Source organism: Protopterus annectens, chromosome 9.part0, assembly GCF_019279795.1.
Source record: "Protopterus annectens isolate FY-2018-M chromosome 9.part0, PAN1.0, whole genome shotgun sequence".
Classification (NCBI taxonomy): Eukaryota; Metazoa; Chordata; order Ceratodontiformes; family Protopteridae; genus Protopterus; species Protopterus annectens.
This window is the reverse complement of record NC_056743.1, coordinates 282,208,039-282,234,708: the sequence shown is the minus strand read 5'-3', so window position 1 is coordinate 282,234,708 and position 26,670 is coordinate 282,208,039. Positions and strand designations below refer to the sequence as shown.

General features: G+C 38.8%; 1 protein-coding gene across 1 annotated transcript in view; it reads right to left on the bottom strand.

The window, feature by feature from the left end:
* The window catches only part of LOC122811191 (butyrophilin subfamily 1 member A1-like), a 331,929-nt gene that overhangs the window by 270,672 nt on the left and 34,587 nt on the right, over positions 1–26,670 (bottom strand). The window lies entirely within an intron of this gene.

Genomic DNA, 26,670 nt, shown 5'->3' with positions numbered 1-26,670 from the left:
GTAAAATAAACAGCTTTTACACAACAGCACAATTTTATATTTGTGATAATTAACACCATAGCAACTATACCTGTGGTTCATTCTGATTTTCATAATATCAACCTTTGCTCTAATGAGTAAATCACACTGGTCATGGCTAAACCTGAAAAACTAACAGCCCAGGTGATTATTGCATCATTGGGTATGTCAGCAAAACGTGATTAAGCATATGGCATTGAGGCGGTAGAAATGAAAACAGCAATTTTCTAATACATTCTAAATGTGCTATTAAACAATGACTTGTGGGCAGAAAAGACAATTTCCAGGAAGCAAACTAGCATATGAAAATAAAGACATGATTTATATATGAGATACCTTGAAAAAGGATGGTGATGTATTTGCAGACCTTTCTGATGTGTTTGCAAACATCTCAACTGTACAGATTTCTGCAGAATGTCCAGATTTTTGCCTCACATTTTTGGCCCTTTTTTCATAAAAATTGTGGTTTTCTAGCAAATCATTGGCAAATCTTTGAAAATTTAAGTCAGAAAATAATGATAGCCATTTGAGTTTCAGACTTCATACCCTTTAGAAAATTCATGCTGATGCAAAACATGTTATTCTATCTACTTTCTAAGTTTGTAAGAGCAATATTTAAAATTTTTCCCTATTTTTGGGCCTTTGTCCTCCAATTATTTATGTTTTTTGTCCAGATTTCTTGCTCAAGATGTAGAGAGATCTGATGCTGATTTGGAATTTGAAGTGTCTGATACCTTTCCAAAATAAATATTGGTAAATGGCACAATGCTGATTTCTTTATTTGCAAAAGCATAAAAGTTATATAATGTAAGAACTATAAAATGTCACAAGATACTGCCGAACTTACACACACTTATGTGCTGAAGCACTCTAAAGGTAGATTAGTTTGTTGGTTCATTTTACATTACTACAGAATAAGGCTGGTGCTTATAGTCATTGCTCAAACAAATTATAGGTATCTGCTCTGTCTGCCAGTGAGTTGTAGCTAGGCCACTATTCACAGAGGCCATAAATAAGCATAAGCAAATAAATTCATAATTAGATGTAAATGAGAAATAATGTAACCCAGCACATACTAATGACTTGCGATTCATAGTCTAATTTCCCCACAACCCGCAGATTCTTTGTAAAAAGCAGAATCATGCATATAATATCTACTTTGCAATTCGCATACATAACTTAATGGAAACTTAGCTGTTTATATTGCTGACCCTGAAAAAATGATTTGAATTGTCCTCTGTTTCCATTGATCCATTGTCCTGTTATCATTACTGCACATTATGTCACAGTCCTACACAAAGAAACTCATCAGTCAAACAACACAATAATAAAAGAATGCCTGCCATCCTCAGAAAAATGTTAGATCCCAGTAATTATATACACATACAGAGTCCAGCCAAGTAAGTTGTGCTGAAGTAATGTATGCACTTTATGAATACATTCACAACAGGACAGAAAGCAATTTGTTAACAGATCTATCCTTTCCATAGCCCATAACACTTTCTTGTAACCATAATACTGTTAATTCTCACTCATTAGAGAGACAGACGTCTCCCAGTAAAGATTCGTGTTGAGCCAACAAAACATCCTTGGCACATCAATACTTATGAATTAAATCAATGCATTTCTACAAGTAGCACAATCAGTGAAAGACCCAAAAGTAAATTATTCCTCACTCAGTAATTATTTTTACTAATGTAATGATTTCCCATTTTCTAAAAGACAGCTTACAGTACTGACCAAAAAACATAGTATTATAACCATCATATGAATAAAAAGTTAATTTAATAACCATATACCATTCTGAACTGTTTCTTGTTAATTTAAAATATTTCCATTATTTTTCTTGCTTTAAAAAGTTGCCAGTTTCCAAAGTAGTTTGTCTCCTAACTTGAGTAACCCCAAGATAATATACCTCTGTTAAACTTATTCACATAAAGTCATGGTCTTTTACACATTTTGTATGCATATGAGACCATTTTGCGTTTACTGCCAAGAATTACAGTAATATGAGAACATGCACAACACCTTATGCATGTGATTGGTGTCAGTACTTACATACACATAATGAGTATCTTCAGGTCATTTATGCTTTTGCCTTAAGTAGATGTGTTTAACAAGATACCTGTGCATTTTTGTAGTCAGTGAGAAAAACATCTGCTGACTGCATTTGCTTGTTGACATAGTGTCACTCATTGTGGATTACCATTACACATATCAGAAACATGCAACAGTAAATAACCTAAGTGTTGTTTGTGGTGCCTGTGAAATGCCTCCTAGAAAGTGCTTTCTTCAAAAAAAAGTGCATCTGTTGTTAGTCTCATGTCCAAGTCTACTGTATATGCAGTGATAAAATAAATGACAAGACATTTTTATAATTGCCAAAATCAAAGCTCTTGAAAAAAACAGTACTTGTTCTTTACAGCTACTGCAGCTGTTAAATCTAAATATATTGAAAGTGCACCAGTCATCGACAGGACATACAGCTATATAAGAAACACACATACTTCTTAAATGACAAACTTTATAATAAATAACAAGTGGTGTTTCTGAATGGGGACTGTCCCCTGCAAAACAGATATGTGGGCTGAGTCCCCCCCCACACACATATATATATATTTTTTTGGTGGTGCAGTGGTTAGCATTTTCACCTCACAGCAAGAGGTTTTCTAGTTCAATTCTCAGCTGGTGTGCCTTCTGTGTGAAGTCTGCATGTCCTCCCTGCATTCACATGGGTTTCCTTCAGGTGTTTTGGTTTCTCCCACATTCCAAAGACATGCATCTGGAGAATTTCTCCCCAGGCCTCCACTGAAAATGGGCTCTGTCTCAGTTGGACTTTCCCAGTAAACAAATGTTAAATAAAAATTAAATAAATATATACATGTACACACACACACATGCACATATATAGTTGACCTACAATTCAGAAAGGTTATACTCACCAATGCCAAATGACCAGTGTAGGTCTACCAAAGCAAAATGGTGATAATCTCTGACAGAAGGTAAAGTTGTAGGTTTGCCACTATGAAATGGTCATGGGCTGCAGTGTGACCATAAGCAGTCAAAGCTAAATGGATATGGCTTTAAAGAGAGAATCAGAATATATACAGCTAATAGTTTTAATATATTGCTTTAGTGAACTGATAATCTGTTAAAAGTGGAGATGGCAGTGATATATTATATTAGTCTGACAAAATGATCCATTTTTGTTGCCTTTGTCATTAAGGGTCATTGGAACTGTATGTAGGTCATTTATCCCCTTATGAATTTGAACATTATCATAAGATCACATTTATCTTAGTAGATTTAGTTTTTTGGGGGTCTGTGTGTCTTCATATTGTACATGCACAATAAAATGCTAAAACAGCAATGGAAACCATGTGCAGCATGCACTTTTTTATAATGTGTAATCTAGGGTTTAATTATGATGATGTTTTAGGGTTAATGATCTGTATTCTGGCTTGATGCCGTCTGTAAAACTTTAACAACATGGTCAAGTTATTTTAGAAGCATACATCTCAGGAAGTATAAATCTTAGGTGCAGTTTGTTTAAATAAATCCTTTTTAACATAGTGGTATCATTCTCATTACAGGCAGATGAGCACTGCTTTGTTGGGTTTATATTTGCTGAAAAAGGGACATCTTAAGAGCCATATCCATCTCTTGGGGAGTACTCTCCAGCTGGCTGGAGGTATCTATGGGGGACAGACTTTGGGTTAATCTGCTCCGAGTCCATATCAGTTAGTCATTTAACCATTTACAGTCCAAATGTTAACACAAGAGATCTTGCATGTTTCTACACTTAGTCTGATTTGTGCCTGAAATGATCATGTGATCAAAGATTGTTTTATTATAATTTATATTTGATTTATAACCCTTTTACCAGTAAAACTTTAAAAATTTTAAACTATAGTTATTTTACTGTTATACATGTTCTGTCACTTTCATTAAGTCTTCCTCAGATCTGCCTTAAAATAGATTACTGTAATTTTCTGTGTAAGTTTAGTTGATGGTTATAATGCAAGATTTGCTCTGTTTTAAGGAGTTGTTTTAAAAAAATAGTATTACATCTTATAAATTCACTACCTTTCAGTGGTTTTCAGGCCATTATCAATAGAAAATAGTACTGCATCTTTTAAAAGACAGTCAGGCATATCTTTCAAAGCTTTTTCAAACAAATAAAACTTAAATACATGAAAGGGAGTTGCATTGTTTTGTAGGTCCATAGATGGTAGTTCCCTTAATAAAACACATGGTGATCAAGTTTCCTTAGATCAAGTATGCAGTTGTCTGAAAAGGAAGTGTTTAGTCTTAGGGATTTCCAGCTATAAGTCTTATTTGCCATTCCAGTTTCTTCTTCTCTAATTTGTCATTTTTGTTGCTATCCAGTTGATTGTGATAATTTCTATCTCTGAAGTAGAATTTAAAGGTTCTGTGTCTTCCAGATTCTTTTGCTTATTTGGCCAGTGGGTCGGTCATGCATCCTTGTCAGATGTCTACATAGTAATGGGCTATCCGGGTCTTCAGTTTGTTGATGGTCTTCCCGACATAAAATGCTTGGCAGTGATCACATTGTGCTTTATAAACCACAGTATCTTTATTACAGTTGCTATAAAATGTACTTTCAGATTTCTTTTTGTTGTTGGGGCATATGAAGCTGGACTTAATATTTACCTAGTGCTGTGTTTACTAGGCTGGGAACTATTGCTGCCCACATTGCAATTCCCATGGTTTGTCTGAAGTAATGTCCTTCAAATTGGAAGTAATTATTGTTGAGTATAAGTTTCAAGAGTCTGCTAATGGTCCCTGTCTCTCCTGGTAATGCTTCCTGTTCCTTGTTATAGGACTATACAATGGCAGTGATGCAGTAATCAGGAAGAGTAGAGTATAAAGTGCCTCACCATCGATCGTGACTAGTATGGATTTTTGATTCAGGGAGATGTGCTTGGTCTTTTGGAAGATGTCCATGATGAATGATTTATTGATCATTGCAAGTGGCTTAATTTGCACTACTGGATATATAGAGATGGATTCATTTATGGCCACAAGTCTGTAGGGTAGGTCTTCTATATTCTTGTGGAGTTTAGTGATCCCAAAGAAGTTTGGGAGTTTTGGGTACAGTACTGTGAGGAAGTCATGAAGGTTGTTGTTCAGTTCTTCTTCATTCAGGTTGGTGATCTCTAGGAGAATTTCTTTGTAGGCTGTCTTAATTTTGCCTATATTTGTTTTTTCATACAAGTTTGGGTTGTTCAGCATGCTAAGGATTTGTTGCAGTAGGTGGTGTTGTCATTGATGAGAATACTTCCTCCTGTGTCTGCTTTCATTATTCTCCTGGATTTGTCCTTGCTGAGAGCCATTAGGGCTTTGGCTTCTTTTTTTCTAAGGTTGTAAACTTCTTTTTTGCAGCTTGTGGAAGATTTTTTGAATATCTGATTTGCACTTGTATTCAATTGCACTGATGGTGGGGGGGGGGGGGCAGAAGTTGCTGCATTTTTTTCCATTTGTGTATTTTGACTGTGGGTGCTATTCTGTTGTTGTTCTGTGTTTTTTTGTTGTGGAAGAAGAGCTTGAGATTGAGTTTCCGAATAAAAATTTTGAAGTCTATCACTGTACTTATTGTGCTGCCGCTTTGGTATGGCACAAAGGTGAGACATTTTTTTAAATACCCTTGTATTCTATGCCTTTCAGTTCTTTACTGCAGTGGTATGGCACAAAGGTGAGACATCTTTTAAATACCTTGTATTCTATACCATTCAGTTCTTTACTGCAGTGGTTTCATACTGCATGGTATTGTGTTTGCCTTCCCAGTACCTAGTCTGTTGGCTGCATCCATTGAGGGGTGCCATAGGTGATTGATGTCCCTTTTTCCTTGACCGGTTTTGTCTCTTTGACGATAGGTGCCTTGTGAGGACCTGTCCTGTTGTGGTTGTTAATTGTCCTTGGAATGGTGTGCGTGGTGTGTCTGTTGCTACTTGTTTCTCTTTGGTGGTGTGCCTGAGATGGTGAGTGCTGATCTGTTGAGCTGGCTTTTCTGTATTTCTTGTATGCATGAGGCTTGCAGTGTGTTGACTTCTGTTTGTTACTGGTCAATTTCTGGTGTCATCCAGAGATTGGAAAAAAATGTGGTTGGTGTTGTCCTGAACTTGTCTTGGGTTTTTTCTTGGAACCTTCCTATGTTGGTGAAAGTTCCTTCCCTGATGTGGTCACTTCTTTGGTCGTGGTCACTTCTTTGGTCGTGGTCACTTCTTTGGTCTTTCCTGAAGGTATTTCTGAAGTGTCTTGGTATGCACTTGCTTTCTTGCTCATCAGGTGCTGTTTGCCATAAAGGTCCGTTTGGAATTTCTCAAGTATTTTCTCTTTTATTTTTGTCTCAAAAGAACTATTTCATATATTTCCGGGAATTTGGCCTGTTTTTGCTGCTTAGATCACAGGTTTAGGTTGTGTTAGTTCTGTCCAGGTTTTGTTTTGTTGCACCTTCTTGTGTGTTAGAAAAATGTCTATAAATCCGAGCCCCACTTCTTTCATGGTATTTTTCCACTCTGTTATTAAAGCATCTTCCACATTTTTCCAGCTAGGCTTGTTTGTAATTGTAGGCCCCTGGGTATTGCTCCTTTGTTTAGGCTATTCTTGAGATATAGCTCTTCCTTTTGTAGGCTCTTCATTTTCTCAAGGGTTCTTTCCAATGTTTCACAGTTGCTGTCATTGTCTGTGTGCTGGTGTCCTTCTTGGTCATTGATATCATTTTCCCTGTTGGTATTTACTATGAGAGTCAGTGCAGTTAGGAGATCTTTAAACTGAGAAGCCTTGTTTGATCCATTGGCCATGATGGTATTTTTTCCAGATCCTCTATGCTGGGTGAGGGCATGGATCCTAAATTTGAATGGGAATCTAGGTTGAACCATCAAAATCTATCTAAGATGCCTCCTAGTTGTAGTGTTCCTGTGTTGTCAGAGGGTGGGTAACCAAGACAAAAAGGGAAAGACATGCTTCGCCTCTTGAGATGGTGATCTAGATTGTGGCCTGTAAAATTTTAAATCCAAAGTATGGTTCTCAACTTCTGGTAAAGATCTTTTTGAAGACTAAATCTCAGACATAATTATTTTTAAATAAAATCCTCTTTATTGCAGTGATACTGTTCTCATTGCAGGCTGGATAAGGGGAAAATTACAGTTAGTTGCCTGTCAGGGGACGGGATTCACTAGATTATGAAAGCACTCAGGTCACCTACTCCTAAGCACCAGTATAACTCCATCATAGTGTAGGTGTGAATGACCTGAGATGTTCCTCCTTGGACTATATGAAGACTTATTTGATTGAGCTCTCAAAATATGTGTCAAAGGAAGGTATGAGCCTAGCACTGAGGAACATTTCTACCATCTCCAAGGATGATGTCACAATATCAGCAGAAAATGTTCAACTTTAGCAATTGACTTAGAAACTGGTGTCATTCCAAACAGGGTCCAGTACTTTTCAACCTGGGAGGACATGGTTAAGGGAACACACTGTTTTGCCAGGGATGGTCTTTTCCTGTCACTTCTAAGCTTTTGAATATTGACCAAAACATCATTCACCCCTATAGTGTCTTTTTTAGGCATTGCCAAACAGGCAGACCTTCAAAGATAACAAAAGCTGCTCAGGACAAGTTAAAGATGTTACTACTCAGTGGTATGAGTCTGAACAAGAAACTGCACTGCCTGAAAGCACTCCTCACCCTGGAGAAATCTGATGGTCTGTGCAGTTACTAAAACATGGTTCAAAAAGCACTCTGGCGCTACATGGCTGCAATTCCTTTCATAAGTTCCAACCACCCACTGAACATGAAAGAGCAAAAGGTGGAGGTGTAGCTATCCACATAAAGGATAAGCACACCTCAAGGCTGGTCAAACAATATGATACGCTTGAGCTACTCCATGTCCAACTAACCATGGGAAAAATCCATTGCCATTTTCATGCTAGCAACAGGTCCCCCACCATGAACCAGGAAGCCCATACATCATACCGGAAGTTAATAGAATCACTCACCATCCAGCCCAATACCATACTCATAGGTGATTTTAACTACTGCTGCATTAATTGTGAGGCATATACAAACACTAACAGCTAAATATTTCTTAACTGTGTGAATTCAAATACACTGTGGCAACTAGTTTGCACTGCCACTAGGGGTGCACATATCCTAGATCTGGTAATCATAAATATGGGAAAGTGCTGCCAGAGGTGCTGGAAAATACTGAAAGCTGGGGAGGCAGATGTTCAGAGGGGCATTTAGTGACCTTAAATAAGGCAATTTTTACATTTTCTTTTTTAATACTACGATAAAAGAAGCATTCCCATGATTTGCATTTTTTATACTGTCAACTAGAATTGCATTAAAATAATTGCACAGGAATTTCTTAGCAAAATTATAAATAAAGCTAAACATTTCTTCACCCAGTTGCAAGTGTGACTGAGTCTCAGGCATTCACTTGAATGCATGGCCATTGAGTATACCATTCATACAGATAGCCTGTGTGTTAAGAACCTGGATAATTGCAGGAAAGGGGAGGGGAGGGATTGAAATTCAACTTAAACACTGGCTTCTGTGTGGTTCTTGTTCATTGCAATACTTTATACATTAGTGAATAACAATTGTAATTTTTGTGCAGCATAGATTCTGTGCTTTCAGTATTTTTCTGGCCATAGTCATAATAGCCTACTATACACTATATTTAGTGAATTTAAATGCAGTGGACATAGCTTGGCTATTTCCAAATTCACTATAAAAAGTATTCAGTTTGCTGTCAGGACTACAGGCAGAAATTGACCAAAGCCACATAGTCCGTGCTTCTCCTTTGACATGTCTAAGCATGCTGGGAGCAATAAATACTGTTTTTTTAATTCAGTTAAAAGAAGACAGAGACACACACACGCGTGCACACACACACGCAGACACGCGCACAGGCACACAAGCACGCATGCACACACGCACACATGCACACACACACACGCACACACACACACACACACACACACACACACAGTCACAGACATAACTAAATTCACATTATGAGTTTTCAGTCCCATAAGTACTTCAACTGTAGAGAGTAATAAGGAAATACAATGTAAGCTTGCGTTTAAACATCTTATGTTCTAGACTCATGACAAACTTTTGGTAATTAAAAATGCAGCTGTAGAAACAATATCATTAACACAGATCCACTTAATGACATTTATAAAAGTACTGATGACGATTCTGCTGCTGTGATCCAAGAAAAACAATAACTGCATTATTCTTTCAAAGATACTGGAGTCAAGTGACAAGGGAGCTTGTTATGGAATAGTTACTTGCTCTACACAATAGTGGTTTGCGGCTCTGTTTGGTCAAGGATAAGTGATTGTTTCGCAGCTTGCACAATTTGGGTTTGGGCAATCACTGTAGTGTCTACTCTATATGTCAACATGGAGAAGCCCCTGTCTTGCTACATGCTTGCGTTAGAGTAGCCATTTATACACACAGTGGTGGCTATTTCTACAAAAATGAGATGATGCCAAGGATATGGGTATAAATGATTGTTAGGATGAATAACACTATTTTGGATGCATGTTCCATCTTTTTTGCTACTTGACAGTCATTGAGCATCAGCTGTGGACCTTGATTGATAGAAAGGGCAGGAGTTATATAATCAATAATTTTATCACAGGATGTACACACACACACACACACACACACACACACACACACACACACACACACACACACACACACACACACTCTAGAGAACTGGAAGAAGTAATCAATTTACCTATAGCATGTTGCTAAGGGAAGATTTTCAAGCTGTTAACAGAAGGCTCCCCAGTTGAGAACTGAACTGGAGAACCAAGACTGTAAAGCATCAGTGCTAACCGAATTGCCACCACACTGGAAAGGCCGCAGAAATACCTCACTAAAAGAATCACAGGCCGAAAGCAGATGCCCTATGCTGATCATCTAAAAAAACTCCACCTATACTCTATCGCATATCGTCTACTCAGAGGAGATCTCTGCTTAACATACAAGGCCATGTCAAACCCAGAGCTGTTGGACATGCTACACTTAAAGAAATCCCAATCCCTCAGAGACACACACTCCAGGGATCTAAATGTTGTCATCACAATGAACAAAACATGCTGAAGGGATAGATTCCTGACCCAGAGACTCTCCAGACTCTGGAATAGACTGCCCATACATGTCAAGCAGAGTGCCACTTTGGCCCTCTTCAAAAGGAACCTTGATGATTGGATGGGAGCTAGGAAATTCACCCCTGGGATCACATCACTCACCCTGCTAGATAGGGGTCCAGGGAAGTAAATACTGTGGGAAGAAATAGCCAGGGAATTGTTATGGCTAGGCTTGTATAGGCCCTAGGGCCGATAGCCTAGTACCAACCTATGAACTCATGAATCTATGAACTGCTTTAAGGGAAGTAGAGCAGACTGTTCATCCAATCAATCTATAGAATATTGTCTCATTTCCCCTATTTTTGTTCTTTGAATTTAAAACCCTATATCTCCAAAATGGTTTAACAATCATTCATGACATTTTCAGGGAATATTACTGGCATAATATAAAATGTCATTGGACTGGCATCTTAGCCTCAAAGAAAGGAACAGCTGTATCTTGAATATTAATAACAAAATTGACCTAAATGTCATTTTTTGCCTAATCATAAACAGAATGGATAAATCATTTTTATACAGAAGCAAAAACTCATTTTATGTCTAAAATCATGCCAACAGTATATATTTGTTTTGATAGATTTGTTATTTTACTCTGAAGAAACCTGACAAATAATGTTTTCTAAAAGTTGCAGTCTGTTAGTTTACAAATGCAATTCTGGGCAAAATGTCACCCTAATTTCCAATGATAATATCTCTCTACTGTGTTAAGATATTATAAAATTTTCAGGACATGACCACCTGATAATTCTACTTTCTTTTTGTTTTGCATAGTGTAATATCTTTTGAGGGAAACAGAATCTCAAATACAGGCATGCCTCTGACAGCATGCAAGATATGTGTATTTTGCTATAATTTATAAAAAGAAGAGGAAATATTACTTTTTCCTATAAAAGATTATTATTTTACCGATAATATGATTCAGATACATAATGACCACAATTCCAAAAGACTTGCTCTCAGTGTAAGTGACCACTTACACTGAGATCCGGTGTTTTGGAGTCTGGTACCTGTAGTAAGCCTGTTTATAGATAGGCCTTATGCCAATGTAAGTCACTTACACTAAGAGCAAGTCTTTTGATGGACCAGGCTAAGAAGGAATACTGGTTGGCTAACAAAGAGGCTAAAAAATAGTTGCAATAGCAAAGAATAAGGCAGCACAGGCACTCAACCAGCTTCTAGAAAGTGATATGGCAGATAGCACAAAGAAACTTTACCAGGTTATGAGGCAAAGACAAAAAGATAAAGAAGATAATCAGACCCCATTCATAAGGGATGTGAGCAACAACCTGCTCACCAGTCCACAGACATCAAAGTCAGATGGAAGGAGCAACAACCTGCTCACCAGTTCACAGACATCAAAGGCAGATGAAAGGAGCAACAACCTGCTCACCAGTCCACAGACATCAAAGTCAGATGGAAGGAGCAACAACCTGCTCACCAGTCCACAGACATCAAAGTCAGATGGAAGGAGCAACAACCTGCTCACCAGTCCACAGACATCAAAGTCAGATGGAAGGAGCAACAACCTGCTCACCAGTCCACAGACATCAAAGTCAGATGGAAGGAGCAACAACCTGCACACCAGTCCACAGGACATCAAAGGCAGATGTAAGGAGCAACAACCTGCTCACCAGTCCACAGACATCAAAGTCAGATGGAAGGAGCAACAACCTGCTCACCAGTCCATAGGGCATCAAAGGCAGATGGAAGGCACAACTACCTGCTCACCAGTCCACAGGACATCAAAGGCAGATGGAAGAATCAACAACCTGCTCACCAATCCACATGACATCAAAGGCAGATGGAAGGAACAACAACCTGCTCACCAGTCCACAGGACATCAAAGTCAGATGGAAGGAGCAACAACCTGCTCACCAGTCCACAGGACATCAAAAGCAGATGTAAGGAGCAACAACCTGCTCACCAGTCCACAGACATCAAAGTCAGATGGAAGGAGCAACAACCTGCTCACCAGTCCACAGACATCAAAGTCAGATGGAAGGAGCAACAACCTGCTCACCAGTCCACAGACATCAAAGTCAGATGGAAGGGGCAACAACCTGCTCACCAGTCCACAGGACATCAAAGGCAGATGGAAAGAGCAACGACCTACCCACCAGTCCACAGGGCATCAAAAGCAGATGGAAGGAGCAACAGTCTGCTCACCAGTCCATAGGGCATCAAAGGCAGATGGAAGGCACAACTACCTGCTCACCAGTCCACATGACATCAAAGGCAGATGGAAGGAGCAACAACCTGCTCACCAGTCCACAGGACATCAAAGTCAGATGGAAGGAGCAACAACCTGCTCACCAGTCCACAGCACATCAAAAGTAGATGGAAGGAGTAACAGCCTGCTCACCAGTCCACAGGACATCAAAGGCAGAGGGAAGGAGCAACAACCTGCTCACCAGTCCCCAGGACATCAAAGGCAGATGGAAGGAGCAACAACCTACTCACCAGTCCCCAGGACATCAAAGGCAGATGGAAGGAGTAACAACCTGCTCACCAGTCCACAGGACATCAAAGGCAGATGGAAGGAGCAACAACCTGCTCACCAGTCCACAGGACATCAAAGGCAGATGGAAGGAATAACAACCTGCTCAACAGTCCACAAGACATCAAAGGCAGATGGAAGGAATACTTCCAGCAGCTTCTGAATGAAGAAAACCCTGCAGAAACTGTACTGCCCCAGACACAGCCTACGAAGAGAGAAGATAAACCCATCCTAGAAGAAGTTAGAACAGTACTAAGGAAAATTATGGTGGGGAAAGGAGCAGGCTCAGATGAGGTCACAGCAAATATGATACAATTGCTGGGTAAGATAGGGGAGAAATGGCTCCTGTGGGAACTCACAGTAGTATGGAGAGAAAGGTACATCCCAGATGACTGGAGAATAAACATTCTAATGCAAATTTATAAGAACAAAGGGGCATCCACAACTGTGGGCAGTACTGAGGTATTAAACTCCTGTCACACTGCATAAAAGCTCTTAAGAGGGTGAAAGATAAATGAATACTCAGAGTAATATAAATTAAGATGGGAGATGAACACTTTAGATTCAGATCAGGATGTAGCACAACTCACCCAATGTTTGCAATGAGACAGATAGCTGGCAAGAAGTTAGAGATGATGAAAGAGTCCAGCTAGGCATTCCTAGCCTTGGAGAAAGCATATGAAAAGATCAGTAAATCTGATTTGGGCAGTCCTTTGGTGGTAAGTTCCAAAACCTTTGGTAGAATTATTGCATGTCATGTACAAGAGCTTAGTGACTCAAGCAGGAACAGTATTTGATCTCACAGAGGAGTTCCCAGTAGGAGTGGGTATGCATCAGGTTTCAGATCCAAGCGCACTGCTGTTCATATTGGTGATGGACTACATTAGCCAACATGCTGGCAGGGACAGATCAATAAAGCAGCTGTTATGCATAAAATGTGGCATTAAAGCAGAAACACTGAGCAATAACTTAAGCAAAGGATAGGAGAATGGATGGCCAAACTGAAGGCACATGGGACAAAACTGAATACAGATATGACTTGAAATGGCAGCAAATGGGGGAAATCAGAAAAATCTGAGAATTGAGATAGAAGGGAAAACAGTGGAATAAGTTAACAGTTTCAAGTATCTGGGAAGGATGGTGGAGGAGAAGGGAAGTCTGAATGAAGATATCAAAATGAGAATAAGAGCTGCTGCAGCCAACTGGCACAGTGTGTCAGGGATGGAGTGTGATCGAAATGACAAGTAAGGTGTACAAAACCATGGTGCAACCAGTACTGTTGTATAGTACAGAAACCTAGACAGTGAAGACAAAGCAGCTGAAGAACCTAGAGTTGAAGGGGATGAAGTGCCTGAAATGGGTGGTAGGATGCAGGGACAGACAAAGAAATATGAGCATAAGAGCAGAAGCCAAAGTAGCTCCAGTTGCAGAAAAGATCAAAAAGAACAGATTACAGTGGTTCATGCACATGCGCAGGAAAGAAGAAAACCTGGTGAAGATGCTTTGAAACAGGAAGAAGACAAGAGGAAACAAGGACATCTAGCAAAGAGATGGATGGATTGTGAGAGAAGACCTGCAACAGTCAAGCATGACTGTTGAAGAAGGTAAGATAGTGGAAATGAATCAAAGAGAGATAGCAAAACTTGTCCCAGCACCCCACTCCCATGTAGAAAATTGGAACAAAGAGGGATGATGATGATGTGATTATAGTAATCATGTTCATCAACAGAATTTAGGTACCTTTGGTTTCACCACAACCTGCTGCCTATTTTAACAGTGACTAAACATGCAACCATCTGCCCTGGGACCATAACATCAGTGGGCACCACAAATAACGTTTGGGCTGCCTTTCTACACATTGAGGTAATCAGTATTTCTGTGAATACTGCTGATGTCTTAGATGAAGAACTGTTAAAACTGAGTAGTGAGACAGTATACTAATATATGGCCCTGAAACATAATGAAGAAGGCAAATATGCTTCATGTGTATGATTCAGAACTTAGTATCAGCTTTCTAATCTGTCCACTGTCAGCTCTTAGCCCTGGTTGCCTGGACATCACTATCACTCCACCTGTCTCATATAATGATTTCTACTGCAAGATTACCAAGCAGTTTTGATAGTGCAGTCCTCTGAATCATAATGCTGTCTTCAAGACTGCTGATATTGTAGGTAGCATCACAAACATAGATGATTTATTGCTATGGCCTGAGGGGGAAACACAGCACTATAAAGATGCATCAAGTCAGTGTGCTGCTGAGGCAGTGATCTTGGCAGCACTGCATCATGCTGATGACAAAATCTTTGAAATGTCGGAGTATGTCGGTGATATTAGCATTCTTCCTGTGAGATTCACAGTCAGAAACTTCTATTCTGTACTTGCAAAGACTGTTACCCCATCAGCCCAGCTTGCATTAATAAACATCTATGCATCTTCAATATATTGCACCCTATAAACACAGAATATGTACACATCATTTTCAGCTTTGTCACATTGCAGCCACACAATAGTTTGTTTATGGATGTGTAATACTATTATTTAAGCCAGTCTTGTAAAGTTCAATTTACATTCTCTGGTTAAACTGTTATAGGCATAATTTTTCAACTGTAAGACATAGTCGAGTAAATAATAATAACTATAGTTGGTTATGTGATGCCCCTGCAGTGGTCCAGTAATCTAGGAGCCTCAATCCTCACCACTGGCAAAAGTGAGGGATGTAAACACTGAGAGGATGACAAGTACATACATAGTATAGTGCAATTTCCCTTAAGAGCACACAGAGATCACAGTCAGTCTGGGGCTATTTTTTCCCTTTCACTAGATCCCCAGTAAGACTCCCACTGGCACAGACATAGGGTTAAGATCTCAGCTGAGTGGCCATGCTAAGACCTCCATCACCCTCTCTGTCCAACCAGTGCTTCATGTCCCTGCCCGAGTAGCTGACACAGACACATTTTAAGATTTGATTTATATGCAAACAGACACGCACACACACAAACACAAGAAAGGCTGGCACAGGTTTACTAGCTATGCCCCCCTTCTGTCCAGACTACAAGGTAGTTTCCACCACCACCAGCCACTGCTTATCAGCTACTTTAAGGCCCTTAACAAAGGGTGTCCATTCCTACTGTGTAATGTTACTATTAATCCAAATGTTAGTCTGACCAGGAGTAAGGCTATTTAGGAGTGGGCTGTACAGTGTCACCAAACAGATATGCAAGTACTCTCAGAGCTTAAATAACTTTAAGCAGACCAGCCACAATTGAAAGGTTTAAATATATTTAATAATAAATGATAAAAGAACCCGACAATACTAAATATGCATCCACAGTGCCTTCAGAGATTTTCAGAAACATTTCAGATAATTTCAACTTTTCTCTGAATTTTTTTTCAAGTTAACCCTGTGTTCCAGTTTCCATTAAATATATATACCTAAACAGTCACAACAGTGCAGGTGCATAACTGTGCATTACTGTTCTATTCCAATAAGGCAAACAGTCACAACAGTGCAGGTACATTACTGTTCTATTCCAATAGGGCATGCTGTGGTTACATTTTAGCTCAGTACTTTACACAAACTTCTGTATTAATTATATCAATACTCACAAATGACATAGAATTATTTACAGAATTCCAGATAGCTGGGCTGGCAGTAGTTTCCTTTGTCACAGGCTATGCCTATGTTTCTCAAGCAAAACCACTAAAATATAGCTATAATGCTTGTTAAAACAATAAAAATCAGTCCTGAAACTTGGTAGGTTATTATGCAATGGACATAATAATTCACATATAAAAAATGTATGTATAAAGCTCTATTGAATCTGGTGTGTAAGGTTAAAAAATCAATGCCTTTACTTTCTAAATATATGAATCTTTTAGGTTACTTAATGCCAAGAAGAATAGCACTGCATGCTACAGCAACCAAAAAAGTATGCAACGAGATTAATCAATCCCCAACTGGAATTTTCAGTCATATAAAATTTTGATTACTCTACCATCTTACACTACTTAGCAAAACAACACTGCATATAATATCAAGCTGACAAACATGAAAGATGAGAACAGGAGTTCATCTGGAAAAATCACCAGATCATGATCCCATAGCTCTCAACCTCTTAGCACAAAATATCTGGACAATGACGGAAATACTGGGGGGACAAAGCCCCCCAAATGGGGACAAATTTGAAATATTGCTGTTATAAACTTATAAAGTTCCTAGAATAAAATACCTTGTGTTACTATACATTTTCTGAAGGATGTGAAGTCTGAAACTCAAATGCCTGTCATTGTTTTGGGAAATCAGTCCTCACTGATTTCCCACAAAAATCCAGAAAAATTACAAATTTTATGAGGAACAGACCAAAACTGTGAAGCAAAAATCTGGGCATTCTGTGGATATCTGTACAGTTCAGAGGTATGCATGTTCCCATTATTAATTGCTTAGCTATATGCTTAGCTATATCCCCTTGTGATCAATCGCTTGGCACTAACGATGTAAGCACATTTTAGAATAACTGCCACTACACTTTACAAATTGAAAAAGAAAAGATTAATCAACAGCTCTGTAGTATGTCATTAGCAGAAATCAGTTTGTGTAAAACTTTGGTTCTAATATATAGAAAAGGAAAAAATGTCTCATACATGCACATTCTCTCTCTCGCACATTAGCACTCACACACACACACACACACACACACACACACACACACACACACACACACACACACACACACACACAAGGATTCCAGTGTCTCAGTTGTAAAGGGAAAGCTGCTGACTTCACTTTTTTTTCAATAATAGAGCTGAAGGCATAGTCCATGATTTCACTAAAAGTGTGAGTGGGGGTTCTTGCACCCCCCCCTTGTCATATTGTTTTGGTGCCCTTGAGTACAGCGTCCCCCCAGCGTGATGTCCTTGCTGGTAAGATCAGATTACATAGTGGTCTCCCTTGAAATAAAGGTAAAACTTGTCCATCCAACTAGCCCCCCCAAAAACTGACAGATTCTCTAAGGTAAATTGCTCTCTGTTAAGGGACAGCATAGCTAGTTTCCAAGCTTCCCCAAATCCAGTAAAAACGAACCCTATGCAAAGGCATACAAAAGATTTGTATGACCATATAACCCACTGCATAGAAACGGCAGTACCAGACCGAAATAAAACCCAGTCAAACTGCAAAAGCAAGCCACCCTGATGGACCCCTGCTATTAATTGGTTGTACAAGAAAAGAAAGAAAATCTTGCTAAGAAGTAAGAGGGAATGTGCACAACAGATCAAAAAATCCCGCATTAGTCTAAACAAGTAAATCAGGGAGTTATCAGGGAACTAGTCAAGTCTCAGAAAGCAGACTTTGAAGTAAAAATAGCTTCCAAAACTAAGGATGACATAAGGCATTTTCAGTTATGTCCACAATATTAAGGGCAACAACCAAAAATTTGCAGAATTAGTTGTAGATTGCATCACCTATACTCGGCCAGAAGATGCAGCTTATATTTCAGCAACAGTCATCCCCTCAGCATAAAGGGTGACCATCTACTGACCCAGGAAATTACAGACCCATAATTCTGACTAGACTTTGATTGCCATGTGTCAACAGTGGTGAGGAAGTCTTACTATGAGGCAAAACTTAAAAGTAAAGTTATGGCATCCAGAGCCAAGGAAATTATAGTTCCACTAAACTGAGCCCTCATTCAACCAATAATTGAGTACAATGTGCCATTTGGCATGTACTTGTCTAGGCACTTACAGCAGCTGGAATGACCTGAAGATTCCTCACAAAGAAAATACAAGGTGCAAACAACTTGTCCTAGACTAAAAGCCATATCCCTTTACTCTGTCTCCTACCAACTATTGAAGGATGACCTACACCTGACCTAGAAGGCAATCACAATCTCACAATTTGGGTAGCACCTATGTCCTTTATGGAGAGGAGTAATCTGTAAGATACTCAGTATATAGGCAAAAATTCATGTCATCCTCTAGCCCCTCGGGCCATATATTGGGTAAGCTTGTAAGAGGTCTTAGGCCATTGGCCTAGTAATCTCCTACGAATGAGAAGAGAAGAGCACTGCGTTGTGTAAATGTTGCAGTCATGCAACTGTTGTGTTTATATTTGATGGAGAAGGGGCATATTACCAGCCAGATCTGCCTGTTGTGAAGTGTCCTCCAGTGGGTTGGATGTGGGCATCCACTGGAGGCGGAGTTTGGATGGGTGAATATGAGTCGCAATCATAGTTATTGATGTAATCATTTACAGTCCAAATGTGTGTCTGAAATGATCATCCTTCAATATGATAAAGGATTACATTTTATGTTACATTTGATTATGACCCTTTTACCAGTAAAACTTTAATAATTGCTGCTTTACTGCTAAACATACTCTGCCGGGCTTTAGTAAGTCCTTATCAGATCTGCCTTAAAATAGTTTACCATAATTTTCTGTGTAAAGTTCTAAAAAAGGACTTTGCCAGAAGTTGATAACCGTACTTTAGTCTTTAAAGTTTTACAAATTGCAGCAGGCCAAAAGACAGATCACCAGCCCTAGAGACTGAGCATGTATTTCCCTTTTTGGCTTGGTTATCTGTCCTCTGGCAACATGGAAGGTGAGTACGGGTCAGCCAAGAACACCACAACTGGAAGACACCTTAGATGGATTTTGATGTTTTAATGAATTAGTTATATATAGGACAGTTATTTGGGATTTTATGTTGCAAGAGTGTCTTTCTCATTAATATTTTTTATTTCTTTCTTTCTGTTTTACCTCAGTTTTTTTACATTTCTTGACATGGATTTTGGGTTTGACGTTTTGTTTTGGATGGGCTTGCTTTGTGTGTGTGTGTGTGTGTGTGTGTGTGTGTGTGTGTGTGTGTGTGTGTATACACATGTGCATTTAGGGTTTGCATTACATGAAGAATCTTTTTATTTTTTATAGTTAGCATAACTGTGACACTTTTGCCGCGGTGGTGCAGCGCTAGCGTTGTTGCCTCACAGCAAGAGGTTCTCACATTTGATTTTCGGCTGGAGTGCAGGGAGTGCCTTCTGTGAGTCTGCATGTCCTCCCCACAGTTGGGTGGCATTTGAAAGACATGCGTAAATGGGCGTGCCTTCATTGAAGGTTGGACGTCGAGCTGGCACCTTGGCGTTCGTGAAAATCTACTGTCAATCATTAGCAGACCGGAGTTCCGCTTTGGTGACCACTAACAGGGAAAAGCCGAAAGACAAACAACACCAACATAACTGTGACACTTTTAACTCTTTATTAGAGTGAGTGATGATATAGACAGAGTGTACACAAACCTTTTGTGATGTGAGTTAAGTATACATATTTTTTATGGGGTTTTTTTTCACGGTGCAGGTAGAAAGGCAATGAATTATGCAATATATACATATATAAATTGATAGACCTCAGTTAAACATTTTTATTACTATGTATATATGTGTTACATGTTATAACATTATTATTTCACATCTATTATTCTAATAGTGCCCTAGCAAAGAGCTTTCTCTGTGTTTGAATATTTGCATGTGTGTCTGTAATATGAGGTTTCCTAGCTGACAGGATAAAGCTTTAATGGGAAAACTCAACACCTATACGTCCAGAGGTTCTTGTTGTTCCAGTGCAGTTTATTGGAGGTCTTGGGCTTGAGTCCCAAATGAGAGCTAATATTATCTTTTTACTTATGTGATTCTTGCTAGTACTAAGTGAGATAGTCTAGAATGCAGCATTTATTTCACATTCATTTATCTATAATACTGTAATTTGTGCATTTTTTATAAATTCATGGCATAATGCTGTTAGTTGTACTCACAAAAAAAGCTTCTGTAGAGGAGGTATCATCTATAGTTGTTGTCCCATCCTTTTTTTATTTAATTTGTCCTTTTTCCTTAAAGTAGTTATTTCTAAAAATAAATGTCTTCTATCTTCTTTTGACTTTTCCCGGTTAGGGGTCGCCACAGCGGAACTCCGGTCCGCTAATGATTGGTAGTTGATTTTTACGTGCCGAGTTACCAGCCCTGATGCACAATCTTCAACAAAGGTAAGCCCATTCATGCATGTCTCCACGCAGAAGACGCTCTAGCTGAGAATCGAACCGGACAGCATCTTACTGTGAGGCGACAACGCTACTGCAGCACCACCACCGTGGGTTATTTCCAAAAATAAATAAATTAATTAAGTAAATAAAATTAAAGCTTCTGCAGAGGGGCTATCATCTGTATTTGCTATTCCATTAATTATTTATTTATTTTGTCACTTTCTAAAATTTTCCTGCTAGGTACTTTAGTGCTTTGTGACATGTCCTTCTGTTATAAAATATTAGCACCTGGTACCTCTTCATGTATTCTAAATGGTCCTGCGTGGTCTTTTGAGTATGTATTTTTACCAGAAACTGTTGCATCATTTGTAATCCTTTACAAAAGTGACATATCCACGATGAAGTCTCTTCTCGGATCTGTATTTTTGTTCACAATTAAAAAAAAAAAAGAAAAGTGTAATCTGCAAAGAAAGCCGAGTACTTGGGAAGTATTCCAGTGTAGTATTACTGTTAAAATGATTGAGTACCTGAGACCAGTGAATATGAGTAATAAGTACTAATAATCCTATGTAAATGATGTGATGGCCAGAAATCTGCCAGTATGTTTTGACATTTTTGCAGAGTAGCTTTAGTATTTATGCAATGGAGAGAGGATTGCCAGCTCCGTAATGCAGCTGGATGAAGTCCTGACTATAAAATGACAAAGCAAGATAGATTAACTCTTTGGGAACTAACTGTGGGGGTGGGGTGGGGGAAATGATGGGCTGTGCACACTTGTTCTCTCTGGGAGGGACATGTGTCTTGAGGTAGAAATACCATTACTTCCCGTGGCAGAGTATGACTTAATGGCAATCGACTTCTTTTAAGTGGGAGCAGGGCTGTTTGCAGGTTTACATCACTCTGAAGTGATAAACTGCCCTGTGTTACATTCAACTACCCCATGTGCATTAGTGGGCATGTGTAGGGAAACACAGGTACTACATAAAAAACATCAGCCAGCCACAGTACAATGAAACATGGGCACTCACTCCTCTCCTGAGTTGTGGAAAAGTACACAGCCTGTTATCCTCAAAACTTTCTTCTCTGTAGATAGAGGACCCACCCACCAGAGAGTCATTTAAGGTTATGCCCCAATATTCAGTAGTCAACAGGGAGAATAGAGCCCTAGGGTGACACCATCATCTAAGCCAGTAGTCACAACCATAATCTTTTCTACATGGTTAGGTGCTTCAGTGAAGGAAAGCTGTCACTACAAGAATTTATAAGTAAGGGCATCCATAAGGTCATCTATGTCCCTTTACATGATAGCGAGAGGAAGGAGTGCTCAGTGCCACTTTTACTGCTAAGTAAAACTGGAAAGTCATAATTATTTCAAGAACCCAAGGCACATTTGATGATTTAATGGCATCCAAATATTAGCTCCATGGAGACAGAACACTGTGACTCTCACTTAGTTTTGTGAATGTAGACACTGTTCATCTAATCATAAGTCACATGTTACAAGGGCTGTTCCAATACTGTCTGTTTTTGTCTGAAAGATGCATTTAGCAGCTGAGGTATTAACTTGTATCCCTGGGACTGTTGCTGGGTGACTGTGGATGTGGATGTGGGTAGATTTGGAGACTTGAGGTATTTGTCCAATCATTTTAGAAGACCAAGGAGTAAGCAGATTTGTATAAGTTTCTGGAAGTAGAGAACTGACTGTTGGCTGTTTTAGGAATGACACATTTTGCTTCTAGTTTAGGTAAATATCTGCATCTCTCATGCTTCAATCACAGCCTTCAATTGAAAGTTGAGTACCAGTGAGCATTAAGCAGTTTAAGCAATGTATAAGTGATCTGTGTTCAAGAAGGTTGGAGGTGGAGAGTTCTGGTGGTCCTTCCATTTTTGGAGTTAGGAAAATGCACTTAATTAAGGCATGGAGACTGGCTCGAAGAGAGGTTATATCATTCAGCTATCCTTAATCATGTGCAAGCAGGAGGTTACTCAGTCAAAACATCAGTTGCAGGCAGATACAGTGCATACTTGTTCCCTAGCTTAATGCTATGGTACAACTGATTTTAAATGCAATGGAAGTGAGATTAAAATAGAGGTGAAGCTGTAAGAGTACGAATCTAATCAGTAACAGCCCATGTAATACTGCTGTCTGGGTTCAACCTATTGGCTGTATGGGTGATTTGCTATGTATAGCCAGCATTCCATGTCTATGAAGCACAGTAGTAGGGTGAATAAATTTAATTAGCTTAATACGAGTACAGTCACAAATGATATTTTTCTAATTTTTAATGAAACCAATGAAAGAGGAGTACAATGTGAATTTTGTAGTCAAATTAAACCAAGGAATGGACAGCTCTGAATGCATTCGGTTTAGGAAAACAAAGGGGGGAGAATGGGTAGAAAAAATTGTACCGGGGAGAGTTTAGGGCCAGAAAATTGGTGCCCATTACAAGTTACTGTAAAAACTGGTGGATCTGTATGAGTTATAATTTGAAACTCTAAGCAATTAATTTCCGATCAGCCTTCCTATTTAGTAATTAAACAAATAAACAAGGAAATACATAGTCACTTTTTAGTATTCTTTTTATTTTTTTTTACTTTATTTTCCTCCATTCAGCTGACCATCAATCCATCCTATGTTAGGCCTGCCTACCTTTCTACTTGGTTCCAGCAGTATAACCAGCACCCATTTAGGGCTAGTGCTTCTCAAGTTTTACAATACTTGTGTGTTACATTCCTAAGGCCTGTTTTACTCCTCTATAAAGGTTCATTTGTCATTCATTTCAGCACGTCTGCCCATGGATCCCTGTCTTTGAAAGCATTCTCACATCAAAATATTTTTAAAGGGGTATTGCAAAACAGACCACCAAGAAAACATGTGGCTGTTCCTTAGGATCTTAATTTTATGTTACAGAAGCTAATACTTGCTCCATTTGAACCTTGTCTGGCTGACTTCTGGTTCGTTTTACTTTTTGCTCTGACCACTGCAAGAATAGTATCTGGGTTGCAAGCTATTATGGCAGATCAGTCTTATCTCTTTTTTCACAGAGACAGGATTTCCATGTGAACTAATCCTCCTTTTATGCCTAAAGTGGTATCTAAGTTGACCTTATCCATTTCCATGTTCTACCCCGAACCAAAGAATTAGAGAGAAAGGATACTTACCTCAGATGTCTACAGACAAATCAAGTACTGTGTTGACAGAACAGAATCGTTTAGGATTTCCAATCAGTTGTTCATTCCTTGAAAAGATAAGAAGAAAGTACAACCGGTATTGAAGCAGATTATAGATTATTTACAAATGGTTGTCTTGAGCTGTTACCTTTTGTTATTCTCACCACAGCAGAGGATTCTAGGCAGTGGCACAACACACTGTACCAGGAACTTGGCTTCATCTATGGCTTTTTGGAAAGGGTTGAACATTTGAAATATTCTAGAAGCAGCAACTTGGTCCACTGTATGTACTTTTACAAAGCATTACAAGCTAGATTCCTTCTCCAGGTCTAGGTCAGGCTTTGCTAGGATCATTCTCCAGGGGGTCCTGGACTCCTCTCACCTCCCGATTGTCCTAAACTATGGTAATTTACCCTAATACCTTAAGCTACTGCACCACTGATCAATATGAAGAGCATATTAAAATGAATAAGTAACCATGGTAACCATGCCATAATCAAATGATCACTGCTGCAGTAGCTGCTCCTTCTCTTCGCCCCCACTCCCTTGTTTTTTAGTATGTTTTTATGGCAGGGTGTGGACATTTAGTTTTTGTTGTTTCTAGCAATGCCCCCTCAGGACTCAATCTCCCTCTCTCAGTTGGCATGAAAGCTGTGAAGGATTTGGGGTCCAAACCTGTCTTTTAGTCAGCTCAACTCAAGCTGAGTAATGGTTTGGATGCATGCAAGGTGCTGGCTGTTGTATCCTATGCAAGATATAATCCATATAGCTTTGACTACTGCAGTAGTGATCACTCAAACATCTGCTGTTATGGTAAGTTTACGTACACAACTGTACTTTATCATTGAGGCAGGCAGAACATTTTTATATGACACTTAAATGTCATATACATATCAAATATGAAATTCAGTCTTTCTCACATAGGCATTTTTGCTGGGGATAAGCCTGTTATCCTTGGCATTGTACTTTTCTAACGAAACAAAAAGCACAAAAGTTTGTTTCCATAGTTTAATCTTTTGTTGTCTTCATCTCTTGCTTCAAAGTCTGTAGAGCACTCTCTTCAAAACCATGTATGAAGCATTACATGATGAATTCTGCTTTATTTCATAAAGTTTGTAAACACTGCCCTAGTGAAACAAGATCTGTTATCAAAAAGAAACATTTCTGGAATACATTGTTTGTTAAAACTTAATTTCATTTTTTCAATAAATGCATAAGAAGCAGTAAAATGTATAGTATGCTCATCCATCCACTCTGAGCATTTTATAAAGAAAAGGAACATGTCAAAGAAGAGACTAACAGAACATGTAGTAAAAATTAGTTTTTTTCAGGCCATCCTCAAGAGTCCAAACATGAATTTGGTAGCAATTTACGGCTTGCTTGCTTGACATTCATCACACATCCTTTTTTCTATAACCTGGTCTCTATGTCTGATTGCTTCAGATGCTATCCATGCTGACAATAAAACTGGAAGCCCTACATGGGGAATGTTAACTCCAGACAGCTTAAAATATTAATAACTTTAATAAATTAAAACAGCACTAGTAAACTTAGTTTTTATGGCTAACTAGTCGAGACCTCTTCTAGATAACACCCTTCAGAAGCAGCTGAACTTATAGTCAGGTAGTGACGCAGAATGGATTGAATGGAAATAACACGAATGCACTTCGCAATAGAATTGTTACTCATCTTTGAGTGTACCAGATAGTTTAAACCCTTTAACAGCTGAGATGCTACAATTCACAATGTCTTTGTCCATGCCAAAAATAAATGAATCTAGAAATATGTGATTACACAGGAACAAATGGCTTAGCCTGTATCTTATATCAGCCAGGATTACTGTTGATGGCATCTTTGAGGACCAAGATATTACGTCTGTCTATACAGTTCAAATATCCAGCAAGCATATAGTTGCATGAATGTACTCATTTGATGTTGTCAGCTATTTACACTGATTTATAGGTCCCTTGATATGCTTAAGATAGAAAAAAATTGAGCAGAAAGAAAAGCAGGGTTAGAATTCTCAAGTCCAAGCTGCTGGTATGTTTTAATAACTGCTACCTTTACTTGTTTAAATCTACAAAATATTTTGATCAGTGAAACATCCTAGGTATTTTATGTGATCAGCTGTGTCACTATTAGGGTAGTTGAAGGCAGAAAGATGAAGTATCTGAGACTTATTTGCTGGTGAATATTTGGTGAAATGGAACAAAACTAGCTGCAAAATTCACCTGAACAATCCAAACCAGAACCACATGAAATGGGCCGCGAAAATACTCTCTTAAAAAATTCACATTTATTTAATCCAAAATGTGTTTTCATCCTGTAAAGGGGTAAAAGCACTCAATGTGGATTAAATAAACATGAATTTTTTTAAAGGGAATATTTTTGCAGTGGATTTCCTGTGGTTCGGGTTTGTATTGACTTGGTGAAATGGCACATGGATTTAAGTTTATTAGGGCTCAGTAACAGTTACTGTAGTATAGCTAGGACTCCTGAAAAGATGTCACAAATGAGATCACAGTAATTTTCATACTGGGCTAATTTAGTCTGGCTGTATTTAGCTGCATAAGTTTAAAAATACACAGGAAGAAAGAAGAGCAGCTATTGGGCCATGGTGTACAGGAACATTATAACTCCATTTTGACATTGTGCTTGGGCAAGTAATCCTGGAAAAAAACTGTCTGAAGATTTTACTGTTTTTTTGTCATTTGAGACAATGGTAGCAGCTAGTGGACTGTATTAACTGGCAAATAA